At 37.9% G+C, this 21762-nt stretch overlaps 1 protein-coding gene across 1 annotated transcript in view; it reads right to left on the bottom strand.

The window, feature by feature from the left end:
• Window positions 1-21376, bottom strand: part of col7a1l (collagen type VII alpha 1-like) — a 48793-nt gene extending 27417 nt beyond the window's left edge. Inside the window, exons 1-3 of the mRNA XM_044109146.1 lie at window positions 21202-21376; window positions 9802-9973; window positions 6697-6818 (exon numbers count right to left, since the gene is read on the bottom strand). The gene's annotated coding sequence lies outside the window, so the exon portion shown is untranslated. The remainder of the gene's footprint in view (window positions 1-6696; window positions 6819-9801; window positions 9974-21201) is intronic.
• Between the last annotated feature and the right edge of the window lie 386 nt (window positions 21377-21762).

Genomic DNA, 21762 nt, shown 5'->3' with positions numbered 1-21762 from the left:
AATTTTCACAAATTATAGCAGTTGTTGTTGCCAAGGGTGGAACATCTAGTTTTAGAATAAGGGGATAATTATGTTATCCTTTTGAGCCAAGTTGACTTGGATAGATTCTTTCCATCCATCAATCATCTAAATTTGCTTTTCGTTACAGGGTCAAAGGAGGGTTAGTGTTCATCTCCTATAATGCACAAAATTATTTTAAAAGTTTTTTATTTTTATCTTATTTTATTCAGGTAGCCATACATTGTATGATATGTAATCATCTGAAACATTTAAGTTTGACGTACATTTCAGCAAAGTAATTACTACAGATGTTTTAACTCTCAAGCAGCCACTGAAGCTACTTCTGTCAGGATTTTCATAGATTTTTTTTTTGGTTGCTTCCTAAAAATATGACTTCCAGATATAGTTTTACTGTAATAGCCAATAAAAAAAGTTCAAACAACAACAAACTTTTAGGAAGCAAGGAAAACCTCTCTTAAATATAATTACAGAATTTGGAGATATTGGCAGCCGTAAAATTTTTTTTAATTTAATTTCAGAGTCCACCGAATTTAATTTAATTACCGTTTGCTTACAGTGGAATAGCCAGAGAAATATATGGAAGGATTAAATACAGAAACCAGAATCATTTGAAAACCAATGGCATAAAGTAAAAGCTTTAAAAATTTAAAGACTGGAAGTTGGCCATGGGATTCAGATCTACGCTTTTCTAATAAAAACAAAAAAACAAAAAAAGGGGTGTTATCCATTCATTCATTCATCAGTCATGGTCATGCCTTTTTCTGATTGCCATGACCATGATGTTTTTCAACAAGCAGTAGAAAACAGACAGCAATGGTATTAAAAACTGAGGAATGAAACATTGTACCTACACTTGTAAATTTGTGGATTTCTTTTTCTGGGCTAAAATGGTGCCAAGGCATGTTTCTATGAACGCAGCACACTATAAATGCTTGGGATGAGCAATGTCTAAAAATCTCTCTGTGTTACAAATTTATTTTAAAGAGTATTGTTCTACTTTAGTTTACAAATTCAGGTCAAGCATCGTGCTAATTTATCAACAAAATAGTTTAATGAATAACATTGACATAAGCAAACGCAATCAGCATCTAATCAGACTAAATCTTTAGTCAGTACAGCACACTTACCAAGACCTCACATAGCACTAATGACTTGTTAAAAATCACACTGAATGAGCTTACCATTAACGAGAAGAAAAAACTCCTTTTAAAACTCTGAACTGATCAAGAAAACTCCGACTGTTTTACATTTGGTTGCTAATCCCCACATACCTTGCAAACATGTGGATGTGAGCGTTACACCAGCATGCGTAAATGACTAACCATCAAAAAGAGCTCTGCTTTCACTCAGCAACATAAAAAAACGCTTTTTAAAAATTTACTTGAGCCTGAAAGAGTCACAACGCATCTTATCAAGCCAATAGGCTTCATAAGCTTCCACCAGAGATCACTTCAGTGGTAAATCTATATGAGTACAGCATAAAATAAAAAAGATAAATGTGAAACCATTTGAATTCCAGAAAATGCTTCCATGTGATTTGACCATCTGGCCCGACTAGGCGAGAATGGCTGAAGGCTGGATAGTTTACAACTACTGCAGATGGAAGTGAGAACTGGGAGGGCTTGAACAGCCAAGGAACTTCACTTACCCTCTCACATACCAATGCAGACCTAAGATCTGTCTCTGCATGCATCACCTTAGTGTTGCACTGCAGGCGGGACAAACTCATGTCATCATAAATGGCAGGTAGGGGATTACTTTCTGTGTGCCGTGTCAGCAAGCTGAACCTTTTAGCCTTAGACTGGTTTTAGTTTAAGGAAACATTTTCTAAGTGTATTTTAATTGAAAAACTGACTATAGATACTACAGTAAAAAAAAAAAAAAAAGATACGAGATGTTTAGAGTATTTCAGTATTAAACATTTATTATTCAAACACAGTTAAGTTGTGGAGACAAATTCCAAGATCTTACCATAAAACTAAACTTAATTTTTATGGACAAAGTTGACCACAATGTCTATTCAGCCAACAAACCACAAAAGTGTGATGTCCATCACCACAGAGTCAGCTATGCATTCCTGAGCATACTTGTACTGGTTAGCTGACAAAACTGAAAAGACTGGACCCATGATTGTGAAGTACCCCAGATTGAAGTAGTATTCAGCGCTAGCAGTCATGTCTTGAAGATGTCAACAGAACCAAAATATCAAACATCAAAGATGACATTCAGAGTTTACTGAACCAGAAACCCCCTACTTTACAATTATGCACTGACAGCCTGAACATAGAGTTTTTCCTTTGTCTTGAGAATGCAGACACAATACAGACATGAACATGCTCCAGTTCAATAAAACAGATTTGAAGGGGATAATCAAACTCATTTGACCACTTCAGCAACTCCATGAGATTGAAGATTTTGTTTATTGTCCAACAGCTGGCGGGAAAGTCATACACTTCTGGACATTTTTTAAATACACTACACTGTACAGCAAACACACCCTGAGAATTTGAGAATGATGGTTGGAGAACACTTTCTGATCCAATCTTTGATTCTCTTCCTTTCCGCTTCTCTTTTATGAGCTGCGACTGCATCACAATGCCAAGAGTTGGCATTTCGAGGTTAATCTTGTTCATTTCTGGCACCGGAGTAATTTTTAATTACTTAAGGGACCCCTGCTACCGGGATCGACTGATCAATTTGATGCAATGAACAAAGCAAATTTCTCCTTTTGAGTCTTAAAGCTAAAAAAAACCCCAAATGCACCTCTTCAGATATGAAAATAATGCTGTTGGGTTAAATTAAACTAAACACAGATTTTCAAATATGACTTTGACAGTCATTACATTCAGGTAAACTTTACAGCCGAAACCTTTGAGCCACTCCTTTAAAGCAATGAGTTGATGTGTTTCAGTGAGGCATATAAAGTCAATCTCCCAGCAATGCAGACCGTTACTGTTACTGGCTGCCAACTGGTGCAAAAAATATTCTTCATGAAATCTCCCCAATGATAAACATTACTCCATCCGCTATTAGAAGCATCGTCAAATGGAAGCAAATGGGAGCATAGGGTGACACTAAGTGGATAATGTGATTTAACACAGAAATCACCAACGGGATCTCTGGATTTCGCTGCATGTCAAAATATTTTGGATGTCTCACACTACTTTGTGCAAATAGCTTGGAGACGGCCCAGCACTGGTGAACAAAGCAAAGGTGTTAGGTGTGGAGGAATTAGCATGGACAAAGCAGTCATCTCAACCCCATTGAGCATAATTATCCGAGGCTCTATCAGCCAACATCAGCGTCTGACCTCACATCTACTCTTGTGGAAGTATAGTCAAGTATTCCCATAAACTCAAGCCTTGTTAACAGCATTCCTAGAAGAGTTTGTGGATTATAGCTGCAGTGAGTTAGTGGGTTTTTTTTTATCTATTTGCAAATGTAAGTATCTTAACACTTTTAGTATATTAATGTGCATTACTACTTACAAGCAAAACAGCAGATTTGGGAAGCATAAACAGAGCAATGTTTAGCCTCTTAGCATGTTGACAAGTGAAAAGAAATTTAGAAAATGCGCGTTTGCAGTCTGGTCATAAATCAATCAAACAGAATTATAAAGATTGTGCTATGGTAATTCATTCTTTCTATTTTCTACAAAATATCTTGCAGTTAGTCTGGTGGTTATTTAAGTGTTAACCGCAGTGTTCCTCCAAATACATAACTTATGACCAGCATGGATGTCAGACATCACCACTGCTCATAGCAACAATGCCTCAAGACATTCCTGCACTGTGTATAATCATAAGTCAAATAAACAGACAGATGTCCTCAATGATCCCTCTGTGACGACATCCTGCTCTCTTACCACGCTGGTTTCACAAGAATTTTTTCTGTTTTGTCGGAGAGAAAGTGCATTTATTGTGTTTGCGGCTTTTAGTTCATCGCTTTTCCATGTGGATTAAGTAATGTTACAAAATGAGGTTTACCACCCCTAGCCTTTATTCCCACCCCTCCCCTTTTATTTCCTATCTCAATTTCTCACACACACTCACACATACACACTTCACATGCCTGCAAGTCTAACTGCATGTCAGCTATTTCTACATAATGGCATTTTCCACCTCACCACTTCACAGGATGGATTATCCCCGTAGGTGGGAAACTGGTGACAGTGAAGAGACACACACATGCGCACACACACCACGCTGAAGCTACTGCATACATTGGCAGACGTCTTTGGTGCAACACATCAGATCTACAGCTGGCTCACATGCTAACAAATACAGGCACACACTTTGATAAGACTTACAAGTCGCAGATTCTTGTCAAAGTAACAATTTGCATTTGCACTCAACCAACCAACCCTCGTAAGTCTAAGCAGACCCCCCCGTACCCCCATTTACCCTACATATAGTTTCATCTTCTGACATTGCTCTCACCAACAACTTGATGTGCTCTTGCTATTCATGATGCACTACAGTTGACACGACTGCATAATGCATCTTCTCTTTTAAGCCTCTGTTGAATTTGAATGGGTAGATGCACAAGCAACGGCAAATGCACATGTGGACTGGGTAACAGCCCAGCACAGGAGATTGATGTACGAGTCTTAAAAAGATGGTGTTAATTTCCACTAATCGTTTTATCTTTATTACAGACAAGGAGAAAGTATTACGGTCCCTGACCTGTAGAGGCATTACTTATTTTGACAGAAATTTACCTTTTACCTTTAAAGAGCGAGAGAAGAACCTCAAAATCAGAGTTGCTTGCATAAATTCAGAGGTTCTGTCTGCAAGGGTTTTGTTATATTGAAATATAGAACTACTCTGACACAGTATATCAAAGAGCAGTCAAATTATTGGGTTTTACATGTAACCCTAGAATGAGCTACAGCTTTTTCACTTACCAAGGAAGACATTATCCTTTTTGTTAAAAAATAAGATAAAAATGTATCCAAGATTGTATCCTTTGCTATATATATGATTAAGAGAGAATAAAGGAGGAAATCCGTCTGCATCAGAGCGACAGATGGTTGATGTGTTGGAGTAAATGAATGAGTTTCACTGACGAGAAAAGTTAGTGAAAAAAGGGGTGGAGGTAAAGCTGCAGCAACCTGCTGGATCCAAGAGAGCTCAAATAACAAAGAAGGCTGGGAGATAATTTACATTGGAGGAAATTGGTTCCAACTATGGATAAGCAATGACACTACATGTTGCATCATGAAATGCATAAATGGAAAAATAAACTGCAAAGCTCAAACATATTGATGCAAACAGTTGAATTTGTGGTTTTAAAAAAAAATCCATCAAAACCTGTTGGCAAAACTCACTTGAATGAATGTCTAACATGTTGGCACAAGCAACCAAGATTTCAGAACCCCAGGCTACTTTTTTTTCCCCCCTGCATTTCAATTCACAGGATTTTTTTAGATAAATATAAAAGCAAAAGATGAATGCCTGTAAAACTATAAAAAAAAAAATAAAAAAAAATCATATACCCCACCTTTGCAGAGCATTTTAATTTTATAATGAACATTGAATCGGCACAACAGATATAAAATGTAAAAGTGTATTAACGGTCTACTTTTATTCTTTATATCGTGCACTCAGTATTTGTATGCTCATATATAAAATGGCTCGCAGAGCAAATAGTGACCCAGAAGAGTAAATGGAAGGAAGAGGATAAATCTGTCATGTTTTACAAGCTGTTGGTGGTTTTACTTGCACGTGTGTGCGTGTATGTGTGTTTTTTTTTTTTTTTTACATGTTTAGGGGCATTGGGGCATTTTTAAAGATAGACCTGGAATGTGGTGACCCATTTAATAGGGGTTCTTCAGCTGTCAGCGTTGACATGTTGTAACTCTGCACACACAACCAGGGGGCGAGGCTTGCTGATGAGAAGATTCAAAGAGCACTTAGTAAAAGGAGACAATACTTCTGATTATGCCACTTCAGTGTTTTCTGCTTGGGTGAGTATTCACTGTAGAGTCATTCATTTCAGGTTTGATCATTTTTTACCCTCCCTTTTCTTTAAGGTGGTTCTGAAGCTAAGCTATCATCAAAAGCCCAATGCTTTTGTACATCTCAAATTGTGTTTAAGAGTGGTTGTATCTGGGGGTGCTGTGGTGGTGCAGGGGAAAAGCACAACCCACATACTGAGGCCTTGGTCCTTGTGGTGGTGGTGTTGGTCGCAGGTTCGATTCCCGGCCAGGTGACATTTGCCGCAAATCTTTCCTCTCTCCTTACCCACTTTCCTGTCAAACTACTTCCAAATAAAAGTAATAAATTTACTTTAGTAATTAAAATTTCATTATTTCATGTGTTAATGGGATAAATCAAGTTAAAGCAGTGCAGTAGCACCAAAAACAGAGCATACATTTATAATCAGCCTTCATTAGTCTTTTACTCCTAGATAAAATCCAGGCCAACCAACTGCCTTCAAACGGTCTCTTGATTGGTAAAGTACAGATGTGTAAATCAATCCCAGTAATTTAATTCCACAGTTCATTTGTAAAAGCTTATTGAACAACATCAGAGCAAAAAGCATTGTGAACACTAAAAAACACAGCAGACAGGTCAGGGATAAAGTGAAGAAGAAATTGAAACAGGGTTTAATACAAGACAACCTTGGAAGAAAGCCAGTTAAAGAAACTCTGTGACTGGGGCAGAGACTCACCTTTCAGCAGGACAAGGAGACCAGACACGCAGCCAGAGCTGGAAATGACTTTTGCATTTCATCCTTGACCTCTGAACCCCACCCAATCAGTCATTTGAAATATTTTGTATCCAACTATGGATCTGTAGATAAATGGAAAAAAGGAGTCTTAATGTAATTCTCTGCAGAGTCAAAGTTTTGAGTAACAAAGTTGTCTTTTAGTCCCAATACTGTTGATTCAATGTTCCTACAGCAACAGATATGGCTAAAAGAGGAACTCAAGCCTAATGAATTGATATAGAACACAATAAAAGATGCATTTCACAATCAATACTTTTTCAAAGAAATTAAACTGTTCTAATCTCCAAAATTTGTATCATTTAAATTTTTCAGTGTGTTACAATGGTGAGAACTCCAAAACTCATGATTTGTCCCAATAATATTGGATGTTTTACCTTTTCGCATAAAATACCAAAATGATCTCCAAAATCTCTGAGGAATGCAGCAGGACAGCCCAACGCACCACAAACAAACCCAGACATGGGAAGCTAGTTAGTCTGAGTGTGAGATGGCATTCCAATGCATGAAAAAGGTGTTGTAAATTTGTCTGGCTTCAGGGCCGTCTGTGTATTCTCACTGCCCCACTGCCGACCCTGACCACATGTTCGGCACATCAATCAGGACAACTCTCACTAAAAGAGGTCACAGAGTTTGAGCAAAAAGGCAGCAAAATGGTCTCCGTGCATGAGGAGAAATATCTACATATAACTGATCTAACTGAAGAGCTAGATCAGCAGAAATCCAGCTTGCTTACATTTTGTAAACGTAAGAGTGTAGTGTGTGAATTTATAGTTATTAGTTAGACAGAAAGCATGTGAGTGTCCATACATTCACAAGTTTTACCAAATATGTTGTTGGAAAAAGTGACATAATATTTTCCTATAGAACATACCAAAATTGATTAGAGTGGGATTTAAATACATTTTTCACCTAAATAACTACCACCACACTGCTGATTTAGAAGGAAAGCAGTTACAACAGCTCAATGAGAAACTAAATTAGAGAAAAATCATGACAGCAACTACACTTTCTGTTATGTGGAAGCAAAATTATCAATTATAATGAACATGGAGGAACAGAAATATGAGGGACGGTCGGTGAGAAGTTAACCTACAGCTGACCGCATGTGGACTGATTCTATCTATTAGTTTATTAAACCAACAATCCTCTGGGAGCATATATGGGAGATAAAAGGTGGAATGTGTTCAATGCAAATATTGCAATCTAAATAAAGGACCCAATCACCAACCATGGGAAAAAGGTGAGTTTTTTAACAACAAGGAAACTTAGTGGTGAAATCACAGGATGAGAAGGACATGAAGTGTGGCAGAGAGACAAGTTCCAGTCAAGATCAATGAAAATCAGGAAGCTCATATACCAAAGTGGGAGTGGAAAATGACACTGAATGCAGGATTCTGCTGAAGTTGAGTTCAGGAGAACCGAGGGAAGCAGACTAATTAACAAAACACAATGGAATGTTAACTAAGCACAAAGGAGAACAAGACTGACACTACAGAATCAAAACTCAAGAAGAAGCAAGAAACCAAATATGAAAATTAACATGACTTTACTATAATAAAGAACAGAGAAGGAAAAACCCAAATGGCAACCAAGAACTCAGGATCAATCAGCCCCTTCAGTGCTCCATTACTGGCCATGCCACTGATGTTTTTTGAAATACAAGTACATGTAATTGCAATAAACTACTTATATGGTTTCCTAAGAGATTGTCCATTCAGCATCTCTGCCTTCTAGCAACTGTTCAAGAAGCTCCTACTTCTAATTTAATCAAACAGACATTTAATACGTTATGGACATCCTTTATTTCTCCTCCTTTTTTCCCCATTTTAGCTTCACTGGTTCCATCAGGTTAAGAATCCCAATCAAACATTACATAAGTTGCTGCTTGCTCAGCTCTAATTGTCCAATTTCTCTCAAATTATATTGAACTCTAGCTCTGACCGGAAATGAAGAGTTATCCCTTAAATGGTGTCTTGTAGGATGTGTGGGAAAATTATTACAGTCTTATTGGCTCATTCTAAAACAGGAGCCAGACCTTGATCACTCTCTTTACAGCACTCTGCTATTCTTCTCTCCAAATCGGGGCACATCACCTCCTGCTGCAGTGTGAAATCTGCCTCCTGGGCTTGTTTTCCCATACAGCCATTTCATTAGCTTCCTGCTTCCTTTTGTGTGGCGTTAATGCAATTGTTGACAGTCTGACAGCATGAGACGGGTGTCAGACAGATTTGATGCTGGTATCAGTTTTTAGTTAATGCCGTCATGTTTGGGTTTCACACCGGGGATGTGGGTAGCCTCTCTGCAGCTTGAGGCTATTACAGTTGTGATCCACATCCATAAAGCATAAAAACTGGGCAGAGTGCCCACCGTTGTCAGCTACGAAAGATCTCCTCTGTGCCAGTGCTTTTAGCACTTCAAACATACGTAGAAACATATGTGCCCTCTTAGAACTGAAGTGCTTAAACGCAGCATATGCCACAGTTTGACACAGAATGGGGGGAGAGAAAAAAAAAAAAACTAAAGCTGAGAAATATGTAAGCAGCACAAGAATGGCTTAGTGGTTACAGAAAATCTCTCCTGATGTATGTTGATTTTATTAACCATGACTCTTTTTGACTAAGAGTGAGAAGGCAGCCGTCATGGCAACAGAAGAAAGCAGTGGGTGCAGCATCGTATCCGTTACTTTCAGAAGGATGAGCTGCAGCAGAGCAGGTGATGATACACCACCCGTCTGAGCTGGAATAATTTGCAGAAATGCAAAAAATGTTTTCTGCTTGATCGGCCCTGATCGGCAACTGGGTTGTCAAAAAAGGGAAAAGAAAAATCCATAGACTTTTCAGGGTGGTTGCCGTTAGTACCCAAGAAAGTCTCCAATCAAACTTATTGGTTTGAATGGAGTGTGACCATATACAGGCCTTTCATACAAGGATCTGCTCCAAAATAGCTTGATTCATTACAATTCTGTGACGAATTAAATAATTTTTCTGAAAATTTCCTTATGCATTTGCTGAAGTTATCCTTGTCTGTTGTGATATGTTGTGATACCTGTGTCTTGTTCCGCTTGTCAAGGCTCTGTAAATATTCCAACGTTGATGATGACAGAGGAAAAGAATTTCAACTTCAGTCCAGATGATGAGGCCAGAGGGCATAACGGCTCATCTCGATGACAGAACCGTTTCTCACATTTCACTTGTTCTGCTTTCTCTCTTTATCTGACCTGTCATCAAAGGAAGGAGATTAAACATTGTGGATGAAAAGACAGAAAACTTATAAAAGCCAATTTAGAAATATCTGGTAAACTTGTAACTGTGCAATTACTGCAGTTGGCAGCTTAGTATATTAGAGAGGTCAAACTCAGTTTATAGACATCTTTGTTTTGTTTTTTTGTCCAAGTTTTCACCCAGAATGAGTCTCAACTTGTCTGAGAAGTGCCTGGAGGGTATTTTTGATTGCCTGAGCCTGTCCAACATAACAATTATTACCAGAATTTTTGCTTAACCATGCAACAGAATCTGTTGTCACTTTGATATTTGCCTTGCAGAGTTACAAAAACTGATCAGAAATCAGAAAGAACACCAATTTATGTGAAGTAGAACAAACATTACAGTCATATTTCCTTACAAATTAAAAATACAAAAATTTGACAGAACAAACCTAGTTCAAACAATAGCTCTCAAAAGTCCTCTAATTCATAAAGAAAACCCACATGTGTGATTTCACTATACTAAGATACCTCAAGTTATTTACACAGAACCACCTTTCGCTGTGATTACAGCCTGAAGAGATGTAGTGTACAGTACATCACTACCAGCTTTGCACATCTAAAGACTCTGGGTCAAAATGTTTACACTGCAAAAAACTCCTTTCCTTTAATAATCTATTAATATCTGTTTACGTAAGCTCTGTTTGCTTAAGAGTATAAGAAATTTCAAAGCTTGCAGTGTTTGTGCATGCAACTGACTTCAGCCTTAATAGAACATCAGATCACTATGCGAGATTGTGTTTGCCTGACTGATGGAGGAACTGCATTTAGATTTATAGTGCAGAGAACTTTGTGGAATGTGCTTGTGTGGTGGAATGTTACACAGTAGATAATGACATACTAATACACACGTGCAAACACGCCACCACACGCGCACATGCAAAGACAAGTCTGCTAAGAGCAGGTCACTGGAGCTCAGCAGCAGTACTCAATGGGATGGAAAATTGCTGAAGGGCGAAGTGTGACTATAAAAGCGGCTAATGCACAAATGGCAACATCATAAATTTGCAAAAGTAATGTTTGCAAATAAACATGACAGCTAGCAGAGATGGCGTTTAATAAATGGTGTTGCACAACGTTCAAAACAATGATGAAAATTGATTTACAAAAAATAAACACTGATTAAACATGAACATTTGAGACAGCAATTTCTGTATGCATATTCTGCTGTACAGTGTAAGGTGGCTCTGCTCTGCTCTCTGGCGAAACGGTGTTTTATACAAGGCTTTGTTTTATTTCACCTTCAACAACAAAGTCTCAGATTTCCTGATATTTATAAGCTCAGCATGGACCAGTTTTAATCTACATTTATTTGTGCTGATATAATGAACTCATTGCTCCATCTTTTCAACACTTCTAAAGAAATACCTAAACCAAGGCTGAACTCGCACTCTTTGTCTGCAGACAAGATAAGCAGAAATTCAAGGCACACCATTTTCTTGTTTCTCTAGAAAAATCATCAGTAGGCTGCTAAACTTTACAAAAAATAAAAAATAAAATAAATTAATTTTAAAAAATCAAGATTTTCAGATATAAATACTTGTGCAGAAATTATGTTAACGATTGTGTCAAATGTGTTATCAAAAAAACCCCACGAACTTAACTTTAAGCTCATCCACTGAATTCAACCAGCAAATGGTTAATATGTATCAAAATTCATAACAGCAGAAACATATGGTGGAGGCGAAGGATTACAAAGATGGAACACCTTGCAGTTTTCACAACCTGTCATGTCTCTTCCCCCCTCTGTTACAGTATAATGGCCTCTTTTGACTTTTCTCCCCCATTGTGTGTGCCCTTTGAAATGTCCATCTTTGGTTTCATTTAATATGCATAACAGAGCATAAGGGCACAAGGACAGCAATTTGTAGGACAGTAGGATAAAGAGGAAGTGTTTGCTGAACCCTGTAAATTTACTAAAAGCATATTATGGATATGTATAGCAAAAACTTACAGGTACAGAACTTACAGCTGAATTTGTTTCCCTTGAACTTTGCACATATAGTCAAACTTTAGTATATTTGATAGACATTTTATATGATAGATTAGTAAAGAGTAGTGCATTAAAGTAACTACAAAACCAGGGAATGTAGTTGAATCAGCTGATTTTTTTTTGTGATTTAGCTTTACATGACATTTTTGTGAATTGAAGCTATATAAATAAACTTCACTGAAATTGTTATAATGGATTTTATTCAAGGTGTTGGAGTAAAGATGATTTAAATATAAAAAGGGACACTACAGCTGTCAAATTTGTATTTGCAATGAAAAGTTTACTTCATATTGGTCTTTTGCAAATGGGAATGGTTACTTTTGCAGAAAGTGATAGGAGTCACGTTATGAAAGTCAGACTAACAGTGGAGGAAAGATGAAGAAAAAGAAAAATAGAGGGACAGAATAGATTAAAAGAAGGAGGCGTAATCTGATTAGAAAATATTGTGTGAGTTTGTGTGTATGGCTGAGATCTCTGTTGGAGGGCGTAGCTGGCATGCTGCAGGTCACACCTGCCTGCAATCATCTAAGTGTCTGGAGACTTAAGGAGCTTTTGGACCATTAGTCTCCAACTGTTGATGATCCTTTCAATGTAGAGTCAAGCCCCCAGTAATCCTCTGATTAGTTTGTCTTCCTTCAAGAAATATCACGTTTAGTTAGTTTGCTTACTTAGCTCTACTTGAACTCAAACCCTTGTGTTCTCTGTGGAGACCAAGAGAAGAATAATCTGGAGTGAGAGCGTTTAGGAAGACTGGAACTGCCACACTCTGAAGAGCCAACCACTAAGAAAAAGCCCCCCAAAAAAGGTCTAAATCAGAAATACTTCTGGTGGAAGGCTAAAAATCAAACCTCCACATCTCTTTGAAACACTTAGGCGCACAGCGTCAATAACAAACTCACAAGCTCGGCGACATGCCCCAGGTATTTCTTCAAGTCCCAGGTGAGGTCAGCTCAGCCTGGAGGGGGTAGTATTCTCCCGATAAGAGGTGTTTGTTTGGACACGTCCACTACCTGCAGAGATTTCCCATTTGACACAATGCCTGAGGATAGCCAGCCAAACAGATAAAGCAGCAGGAAAAATAAAACACAAATTTGTGTGAAACTCCTTTCTCCCAAAATGTTCAGCTTTTATTTCTAAATAAATCTGCAATTAGTAAGAAAAAACTAATAGTTTTAGACATTGCATTTAAATAACTACTGTTTCCACAAATCCCGTTGCATCTAAAAGAATCTGATTTTCTATTTTTGTCACTTGCTTAATGTCGTCTAACAATTTTTTTTTCTTTAATGCAGAGAAATAGAATCTTAAAAAGGATTTTTTTTTTTCTTTCGAACCAGATGTTCAAACCAACCTCACTGAAAAAGTGGTCACTCTGGTGAGTCACTATTTAAATTTCTCCCATGTTTGACTTATGAGGTCAGTTAGTGTTTTCAGAAGTGAAATTCTCAGAAAATAACAACAAACAGTGAGCGTGAGATATGAAAACACAAAAATAAGTTTGCCACTGCACTCAACAGAAAGCCTTAGCAACAATTAAAATTTTTAATAGGATGATGACATTTAGGAACCTCTAACTGCATTCCTTACAGCTATAATCAAATAATGACTAATATTGTGCAACACTTTGAGAGGCTGAAAGATGAAAACTGAAGCACATGAAAACAAGCAGAATATTTATTCATTTCATTGTGATGAAGTATTGATGTTTGCATAAATATAAGCTTATGAATAAAGCTCTTTTTATTCTCTGCTGAAGTTTCTTTTATTCAGATTGTCCTGTGAGCTGCCCGGGGCTTTCAGGGAATCACTAAAGTACTAAACTGCCAAAGTAAAAAAACAAAACAAACAAACAACAAAAAAAAAAACCTACACAGAAAGCACAAAAAGTTGTTTTCAACAGTTTCCAGAATACATAATAGATTTAAATTCAAACAGCATAAGGAGGTGTTGGATTATGGAGAGATACAAAATGAACCTTTTCTTTATTCACTGTCCAGTGAGTAGAGATCCATGTGTCACCAGTATGTACCACCGTGATGCAAGACTTGCTTAAATTTGCTGACCAACTACAGCCTTTTTAGCCCTATAAATGTGTCTCTTGTTTGAACATAAATGTGCTGTGCAGTCAGCAACTAGTTGCCTTGGCCAGTGGATACCTTGACAGAAATACTATCACTATAACATCTAGCTTTGCACTGGAGAAACACCAACCTTATTAGTTTTCAATTGCTCTCACTGACTCCTCACTTCACATCTACTTTCCTCCAACCAGAAAAACAAGAGAAGTCAAAAGCATGCTGACTAGCTTTTCACCTTTTGATTCTGTTTATAATGTGGAATGCTCGTGGAATCACAAGTCAGATCACATAGATTCAGAAGAGACTTCTTTGAAAGAAATGCTGGCGCTTACTGATAAGAGTCTGAGGAGCCAATATAAAAGTAAGAGAAAACCACACAAGGTGCCACTTATGTCAGCTAAGAACAGGAAGTGGAGGCTACATTTCAGAGAAGTTGGAAAATTAAATGTTCTCTATTAAATTAATCTCAATTTCATTCAAATAGTATAGCCAGAATTGGGCATAAACATACAAGCACAGATCCATCTCAGTTTGCATCGATAGTTTAGTGCAGATTAGTGGTGGTAGTACATGAGTAACCCTAACAGTGGAGAAATTTTCAATCACAAAATTCAAATATCTAAGTGCTATGAAAACACACAGTCATTCGAGATTACCAGGAACTTTGACTTATTGACTTCCATCACTTTTTTATTCATTCTAAAACCTATACCCTGATACCCATCCTGAGCCTAAACTGAACTCAATTCAGACCTTTGTCCTAAGCTTATCATCTAACCCAAAAAACAGCACTTCTTTTGAGGACTAGGCTTTGGGCCCCATCAGGAGCAGTGAGTCCTCACAACACTGTATTTGTTGGAAATATGGGCTTTATAACATATTACACATGAGCACAAAAAGCCCAAGACAAAAAAAACAATTAGGAAGTGGAAATCAGCCACAAAACTCCCATCACTGCATCTCAATCATTTAAAACCCTGCAGGCCTTAAAGGAACTTCTGATCTGGTTGAGCTTCTCACACCTGCACAATAACATTTCTGCTGTGTGCAGAAAAAGCTCATAAAACTGTAATTAATTGAATTTGTATTCCAAAAAAAAAAAAAAAATACAAATAAAAACAGCAAAATGTGCAAATGTTTATAGCACTGATGGAAACAAAGAAAGTTAACACAAGCCAAGTCGCTATCCGTGTTTTAAACTCTTTGCCCACTTCTGTACATCAAGGAATTATGTGCTCCTAAGTCTGCATTTTGTATTGATTATCACAATTATGCACTATTACCATCCTATTATCTGCACTGACTGCCTTTAATTACACTGGAGAACAAGAGGAAGAGTGAAGATGGAGAGGGAGGGAGACACTGAAAGTGAGAACGAGACACTACACGGAGAGACAGATGAAGTGAGACGCCGCACCCAACTAATTAAAACAGAAAGTTTTTGTTTCAACGCTCTGACAGGGAATGAAAGTGGAGGGGAATTAATCTGCCTACAGGGAGCACAAGCTTTACACACACACACACACGCACTCAATGGGCCGTGGACTTATAGCAAAAAGGACTGCAGAGTGCTGTTGCCATAGTTACCGACTGTGGCAGCACATCATGCGACAGAGTTAATGCAGAGGTGTGTTTCATTTAAGCTTTCATTGTATCAGCAACCCGACCTCACCCAACGTCTTCAGCATGAGCACGCAGAGCGAAAGGTCATGCAGATTAAAACTAAGTGTTTCTGTCGGAATAGATGAAATATTTGCCAAGTCTTAAACAGGTGGAAAACTATCCAAACAGAAAAAGATGAGATACTGGAAGAAGCTACAGTCCACTCAAAGTACTAGCCTGCAACTTTTAACTCACCCAAGAAAAATTGTACTCAAGAGTACCACTAAATAAAAAGGAAAACACTGACACCCGACAAATTAAGAGTAACAATATATTTACTAAAACACTACTTCAGCACCGAGTTTGTGTTTGACAATAATACCATATTTAATTTGTAAAAATTACACCAGACAGAAATATAACATTATATGCAAATCATGCTACATTAAAGGCTGAAATTAAAATATAAAAAAGATGCAAATAACATGATTACAAGTTAAATTCAACGCTTTTCCAAATAACCTTTTTTTTTTTTTTTAAATGAGCCTCAAGAAACTCATACTTGCTGTAGGGCAGGTAATGTAGATACAGTGGACCTATGTATTCCCAACTACCCACTAAAAAATAAAATCCATGAATACTTGAGACGCCATCTGAAAACACTTAGAATCGACTACTTTAATAGCTCAGCCACCACATTTATCTTAAAGTGGAACAGGGGCGGGGTGTGTCACATAAAATCGACTTATGAGATTTACATCAGGTTATAATGAAAAACATACCAGGAGTCTTCCTTTGATTCTTTCATGCACATTTGAGGAATCCTTGAATCTCAGCATCAGTATTTAGCAAACACCTGGTGGAACTGTGTGTCTGCTGAGGTTAAAACTACTGAATGCTACTAAAAACAATTGAAATGGCATACTGAGAAGCATCGTCATGATGACATGCTGAAGGCAAAATGTTGGAAAAGAGTACAAGCTTCTTAAAGAGACAGAGGTCAATTTCCAGGCATCAAATTACAAAGACAAATTTCTTTTAAGTCATGTTTGGTATATGTTTGCTCCGGTGGCTAAGGAGGTAGCGCGCCCCACGTTTGGAGGCCTTCAGTCCTCGACGCGGCCGTCGCGGGTTTGATTCCCGGACCAGACGACATTTGCCGTATGTCTTCCCCCCTTTCCTTCCCCCTTTCCTGTCAGCCTACTGTGGTATAAGGGACACTAGAGCCCACAAAAAGGACCCCCTGGTGGGGAAAAAATTTTTTTTTGGTTTATACAGAATTTTTATGACAATAAAAGGCAACAGATACCATCCATCCATAAAACAATATCCCTTTAAGATGCAATAAAACACACAGTGGAGAACATCTCGACAGTCTCGCAGAAACTAACACCTCCAGTTTTATTTACATAAATGTAATTATTGGAAGAAAGGTCTAAAAATTCCATGAAGACACATTTAAGCATTGCAGAAAACCTTTGATAGCTAAAAAGTAGGACTAGGGTTAGGGCTACCTCCCCTCCCCACACAACTCTAAAGAATTAGCATCCATGGTAAAAGTGAAAAGCAAACGAAATGCATAAGAATGCAAGTCAGATCTAAGCCAAGTGGCAGTTTTTCTATTCAGTTTAAAATGATCATGAAAGACATTTTTAAAAATTCCTAAGAATTTAAGCTTACCGAATTATATAAATTTACTGAAAAAAGGGAAAAATATTATTTTAAAATTGTCTAAGTAGAAGGAATAACTTTATCTATAAAGACTGTCTTTCATCTTCATCTTGTATCCAATTATGTTTCTTGTTGGACATTATTCAAAGATCTAAACATATATTTTATCACAATAATATTCATTTAACCTGTCATTCTAAACCAACACACAACCTATAAACAGATATCATTGCTGTCTTAGTAAGGTTGTCCCACTCTGGAGCGCTGACAGAGAGCTGTAATTGTGGATGTATTCTAATTAAATAAATTAGAAAATCCCTGAAGAAATTTAACCGGGGCCTGCCAAAGTGTGCCCATGGGTTAGGACCCAGCGTTCTAATGCTAAACATTAGCATTTACGCTAAGCTTAGCTAAATAGTAGTCATTAGCGTGTGGAATGTCAAGCATCTTGCCTAACATGGACTTGCACCGTTCAGTATGTTAAAATGAGTGTATAAGCTGAAATTAGCCAAAATGCTAACGTAAGCCTAAATACTTTTAGTAGCATGTGGGGTATCATTAGAATGTTGTCTGTACTTGACTTACTCCATTCTGTATATGAATAGCTAATAAGTAAGAAAATTGCTAGTAGCTTATTTAAGGTAAAAGGCTAATGTTAATGAACTGCCTTACACAGCAACCCTAACCTGAGAGAAGAATATAATGCATGCTAACATTATTAACCTGAGGGGATATTGAGGCTTTTATTTTGGAAAAAAAAACATAAGCTTTATACTAAATGATCACACTAATCCAATGTCTAACAGTGTTTGGGTTAAATCCGTTATTTACTGGCCTAAACAGCCAGTGGTTCTAAATGGCAGCTCATACTGTTTTAACTGAGTGTTAGTTAGAACTACAGTGATGCGTATTTGTAGTTCTAACCAGCAGCCAATCCCCTCATGTGTTCCGTTCCTATGGTTATCAATTCTCTGCAAACTGTCATATTTTAGTACATTTGTTTACTAAGGGCAGAGCAGATGAAAAGACGTGTCTGTTATGAACGCTGCTTTCCAGGTCAAGTTCTTCGAAGCAAAGCCTGTAAGTAGCTTTTAGTTCAAAATGAGCGTTTATGTTACTATATGAGAAACTAAGTTAGTTGTCTCTTAAATTAATGGAAGTGTAGGTGTAATGTGTAATTAAACAATAAAGGTAAAGACTAGAAAATTCCTGAAAAAAATTTAACTGGGGCCTGCCAAAGTGTGCCCGTCGGTTTGGACCCAGCGTTCTGATGCTAAAAATTAGCACCAATGCTAAGTTTAGCTGAATGGTAGTCAATAGCCTTTGGAGAGTCACAAGCATGTTGAATAACATGGACTTGCGACATTATGTATGTTAAAATTAGTCCATAAGCTCACATTAGCCAAAATGCTAATGTAGGCAATACTTTCAGTAGCATGTTGTCATTAGAATGTTGTCTGTAATTTACTTACTCCATTCAGTATACTAAACATGGTTAATAAGTCAGAAAAATATGTAATAGCTTATTTAAGCTAAAAGGCTAATGCTAATGTGCAGCAATCTCTGTTAAATCAAACAGTTTCTGTGTTGTGGCAGTATCTCACAAAATCTCTGCTTCTGGAGGTTCTGCTGTCTGAATAAGAAAGCAGTCATCAGGGAGTTTTGTTAAAATGGGTGGAGAAGGGACAAATTAATCTAAATAACACTGAAAAACAGTAGAATGCATTCTCATTACTGACAACTGACTATTCGCTCAATTATTATTATTTTTTTTTAAAAAGGGTGAAAAACATTACTCTAGAGACGCTTATCTTACATGCACAGTTAACGACGAAAAGCGACATGCGTTTGCAGTGCGTCTTTCCTGATAAGAAATAAAGCTCCAAGTTTTGCAGCGATATTTCTATCACACACTGATTCACTCCGAAGATAACTTTGCATGACCTGAGCTCAAACCCTGAGCTAAAATTGAAATCTGCTGTGTTAGTCAAACTGATGTACTGCTGCTTCCAATTACTTCCTACCATCCAATTCTGCTTCTAGTTACAACTCCTTCTGAAACGGAAATATATATTAATTCCCCTTTCCTTTCAATTCTCGAGTATCGTGAAACATATTCATAAGACGGAGATCTTCAGCTTTGTGTAAATTGATACCGTGCTTCTGCATATCTGTGCCAGAGTGGCTCAAACCTCCTCACACGTAACCCAGCAGCAGGTCTGTTACTTGCAGAAAATGTGATCTCCTTTTCTATCTGGTGAAATGTGTTAGTTTTGATGACTTATGCCAAAAAGGAGGGCTTACCATGCATTTATTTTTTCTGTCAAGACGAATGGGAGCTGCATGGAAAAGAGGATGTTCTGCATAGAAATATAACGCACAAAGCCAGGAGGTGTAGGTAAAAAGACAGCTTTCACTGTAACTCATGCTATGCAAACAATCAAGATTCAGAATGAAAAGCAGGAGCTCTCCACCTGCTCATCCACCTCTCTTTATTCTCGCCTTTGAACAGACTCGCATGCATACCTTTCTAATGCAATGCTAATTCACAGGAAGACAACATGTTAGCCCATGATAAGCTGCAGAGGCACAGACTGCAGTGTAAGTAGGTTAGACCCCAGGAGCCCTGAAGACACAGTCTGGCTTTCGAACTTTTAAAGAATTATGACAGTGTTGCAACATCTGCTGCCTCAGAGGAAGAACGACAGTGATGAATGGCCAGGTGTGCCTAGTTTGTGTGAGTGTATGTGTGTAAACTAAGCTGCACACATCGAGAGTGCAGGAGGCAAAGGACCCACAGAGTGAGTGTGTGTGAGTAAATCCACATGCACTTACAGACAGGCTGGCTGGCTGAGGGACCGCTTTAATAAGCAATGCATACATCTGTGGCAGATGACAGTTTCTGTTTGCTAGGAATCACTAATTAACGGTGTATGTAAGCATCCATGGCAAATGTGCACCATGCGAACTGTCAGAAACACACCAGCGTGTTTCTGATGGTGCACCGTTTAATAGCCACCAACCACGTCCCTATGAAGTCATGTCCAGATGAATAAATAATCCTCCCAACCCCCGCCAGATAAAGATTAATGATGTATTTATCATCCAATGACAAGAGCTTTATGCGGCACATTCAAGATCAGTATCTTGACTGCAGCTGTTAAAGCCCAGCTGATGAGATCGTTGCGCTGTAGAGAATACAATAGCCCTTCACTGTCAGAAAAATAATTGCTACGCTACTGAAACCTGACGTGTGCCACATACTGTTCTACGATCTGTAGTCAAGAATCTCTACATCAGGACACATGCATACGCTGCAGGTGGAAAAAGACAGCCATTTTATTCACTGCTGTACATCAGGGGGGGGGGGGGTGATCGGCGGACAAACATGCGCCAACGCGTTTGTCATGTGTCCGCTGTGTTTTGAGGCAGTTGACCAAAATCCCGGACGATTTTGAAATCCCCCCTGGACATTTTTTTAGGTCTGAAAAGTAGGACATGTCCGGGAAAAAGAGGACGTCTGGTCACCTACGTTATTGCTTGGATTTTACAGCACCTTGTTAAGTCCCTGAACTTCACATTTTAACGAGAAAAAAAGGCGCAATGCGACTTGGATGTAACGACTAACTCGAAGGTTTTGTACAAATGTAGTGAAGTAGAAAGTACAGATACTTACTGTAAAATGTAGTGGAGTAAAAGTCGAAAGTATCCATTATTAAATATACTTAAGTAAAGTACAGTAACGAAGTACATGTACTTCGTTACTTCCCAATACTGCTAAAAACAGCTCTGGGGACGGATTTTAGCAAGTAAGAAAAACATCCGTGTGACAAGCTCACCTGGTATTGTCCAAACAGCTCCATCCTTTGCGCAACCTCAGTGTAAGACTTCCAGTTGAGTTTTTACTAAAGGTATACGTTTTCCTTATAGTAATAATTTTGTACCATGCGTCTTTACTGTTGTTTCATTTCCCTCAGTCGGCTTGCGCCACACACAGGTGAAGCTCATCATCAAATCAAGTCAGTGTGCATTTGCTGCATCGGGACATTTGAGCATCTACAACTTATGTTGGTTTCTCGACCAAGATGTAGGTTGGCTTCCAGTAACTCTTACCACGGGAGGCATTGTTTTAAAATTAAACATTCATGATGTATTGAATCACTGTGTGCTTGATAATAAAATAGAGATATATTTTTTTCTGTAGGCTAGTATTTTTATTTTTTTGGGAAAAGCAAACAATGTGCAAGTATAACCACACAAAGACGAGACAAACTTGAAGAGGTACCAATGAGAATTTAGTTTCTTATTTTGTTTAACTTTTTGTTAAAATGTAATAATGTAAGACCATATATGAAAATTACAAATTCTTTATGTATATTGTTAACTGAGATATTGCCACA

Source organism: Gambusia affinis, linkage group LG23 (assembly GCF_019740435.1).
Source record: "Gambusia affinis linkage group LG23, SWU_Gaff_1.0, whole genome shotgun sequence".
In the NCBI taxonomy this organism is placed as follows: Eukaryota; Metazoa; Chordata; class Actinopteri; order Cyprinodontiformes; family Poeciliidae; genus Gambusia; species Gambusia affinis.
Note: the sequence above shows the minus strand (reverse complement) of the source record. Positions and strands in the feature narration are given on the sequence as shown.